Raw genomic sequence first — 3,000 nt, 5'->3', positions numbered from 1 at the left:
CGGTTGATCTCTTCCCACCCACCCCAGCCTTCCCTCTGAGATTCATCAGTCTGTTCCATGCTTCTATGTCTCTGGACCTATTTTGTTCATCAGTTTATTTTGTTCATTAGATTTCATATGTGACTGAGATTATGTGATACTTGTCTTTCTCTAACTGGCTTATTTCACTTAATACATAATACTCTCCAGGTCCATTCATGTTGTTGCAAATGGTAGGAGTTCTTTTTTTTTACAGCTGCATAGTATTCCATTGTGTAAAGGTAGCACAGCTTTTTTATCCATTCATCGAGAAATGGGCACTTGGGCTGTATCTAAATCTTAGCTATTATAAATTTCACTGCTATGAACATAGAGATGCATATATTCTTTCTGATTGGTGTTTCATCATTCTTAGGATATATTCCTAGGAGTGGGATCACTGGGTCAAATGGAAGTTCCATTTTTTAATTTTTTGAGGAAACTCTATACTGTTTTCCACAGTGTCTGTACCAGTCTGCATTCCCCCCAGCAGTACTAGGGTCCTTTTTTGTCCACATCCTTGCCAACACTCGTCATTTGTTGATTTGTTGATGGCAGCCATTCTGACATGTGTGAGGTGATACCTCATTGTTGTTTTAATTTGCATCTCTTGAAGGATTAGTGACTTTGAGCATGTTTTCATATATCTCTTGGCCTTTTGTATGTCCACTTTGGAGAAGTGTCTATTTAGGTCCTTTGACCATTTTTTAATTGGATTGTTTTTCTCCCTTTTGTTAAGTTGTATGAGTTCACTATATATTTTGGAAATTAACCCCTTATCACTCTGAATACTCTATAGGCATTTTCCATTGTATCATTTACCCTGTTTGGAATGTTCACACCCTTCCTTTCCCAGATCTTATGAGGTATTATTATCATCATGTTTCAAAAGAGGAAACTGAGTTTCCCAGAGGTTAAGGGATTTGTTTAAATTGTAATTCCCTTAAGGGAAGACAGCTTGTTACCCTAATAAGATAGAAACCTAATATTCAGTCCCCATCTGAAAAGCATTTTTTATGCAAACCTAGTTAATTTCCTCTATCACTCTAACCACAGTTTTCTCATTTGAATAATTGGGGTAATAACACCCAAGCCATTGAGTTGTAAGGTTCAAAAGTGACAATGTTAGAAAATCAGCCTTTCAAAAATGTTATTTCTTTCTCTTTTATATTCCATACAAATGACCAAGCAATGATTGTTATCAGTCACAAAATTTTTGACTCAAAGATTTGATAAGATGGAGAGCAGCCTGAGTAAACTACTTTTTTGTTCAACACTTAAAAATACTGAATATCCAGTGGAATATGGATTCAAAATGGAATGAAGCAGTTTACCAGGAATATCTCCTCTTTTCACAGTTGCTCCCAGAGTTATTAAGAAAGCAGGTGCACTAAGCCACTCCCCTATTTCTTCGTGAAGGGATATAAATCTGGAATGTAGAATAGTCAGGGAAGAAGAGAAAGAACTATAAGGGGAGCTACCTGATGAAAGCATAAATCTCTATGTGTGACTTATGACCATAGGACTCTGGGTTGTGTTATTGGGTTCAGGCCTCAATTTTTTAAATTATAATCCACACACCATTTCATCAGATGATAATAGGAATTGGACTTGAGTTAAAGAGTAATGCTTACATTCAACTTTAATCTTTAACAACCATATAAGCTAAAACTTAAAAGTTTCAGTGAATAGTATTTTTCAGAAAGATAGGGGGGAAGCTATCTAAATCATTAAGTATTGAGCTCCCATATTTTAAAGCATTGAACTCCCATATTCCTTTCACTTGCCTCTCTGCCAACAACAATAATAACGGCAATGAACTCTTATAGCCCTATTATAGTGAGTGCCATTATCCCTTTCCTAGAAGTAACTGAGACTGAAGAGGTGAACTGTATTTCATGGTCTCAGTGAATGTACTAAATTGTGCCAAACACTAGAAAACATGTTTTCTTTCTTTTCTGAATCAAGAAATTGTTCTGATTATATGATGATAATATTTTTAACTCCAACCTTTGCTCCCCAGTCTCAATTATCACAGGAAAAACACAGTTATAACTGGTTTTTTTTCAAATCTACATGAAATAAATTTAAATCCCTACTTATAATCCTTATACAGATTTTTAAGTATTTTTTTTCTGTGTAAGATACATAGAAATATTCAGAAAATCATTTTCTAAAGAATTCTTTCTTTAGAATTTGTAGAAGTTCTAGTGATTTATAGAAGTTGCTGGGTTACTAAGCTATATATAGGGTTTTGCTAATTTGTGTTTTGTTTTGTTTTTAATGAAACTAAGTAGAAAATGATCTCTTATTTAGTAGCTCCAGTTGGTCAAATCATCAACTACATAGTTTCTCCAAGATCACTTTCTTATTGTTTACAACCTTATGGTATACATTGAGCTTTAAAGGTAATTGAAAATTTTATCAAGTAAAATCTAACTTCCCAAATAGAGGATGGCTTGTGCATCCACTAAAATGGTCTAGGTTTTGCTGTGGTAACAAACAATCCCTAAAACTCAGAGTTTGAGCACAGTATTCAGGTTACGTAACAAAGCAGATCAGCGGGGGGGTGGGGGGGGATCTGCTCATCAAATCGACTCAAGAGGCCCCAGCTCACAGACGCTCCATTCCAACACACAGTGCCCAAATCACTCTGGTAGGAGGAAGGGAGAATGGCACATCATGAATTGGTCATGAAGTTTCCACTTGGGAAAGACATACATTACCTCTGCTCATATTTCACTGGCCAAAGCCAGTCTATGGCCATGCCTAATTACAAGGAGCGTGGAGAAGTGTAATCCTGCATTTGTCTGAAAGAGGATGGGTGGGTTATACATAAACTAGAGGCCTGGTGCATGAAAATTTGTGCACCGGAGGGGGGGGGCATCCTTCACCCCAGCTTGCCCCCTGTCACAGTCTAGGAGCCCTCAGAGGATGTCCTACTGATGGCTTAGGCCTGCTCCACATGGGGAGCAGGCCTAC

Source organism: Myotis davidii, unplaced genomic scaffold (genome assembly GCF_000327345.1).
Source record: "Myotis davidii unplaced genomic scaffold, ASM32734v1 scaffold162, whole genome shotgun sequence".
Taxonomy (NCBI): Eukaryota; Metazoa; Chordata; class Mammalia; order Chiroptera; family Vespertilionidae; genus Myotis; species Myotis davidii.
The sequence above is the reverse complement of the archived record's forward strand: the minus strand, read 5'-3'. Positions refer to the sequence as shown.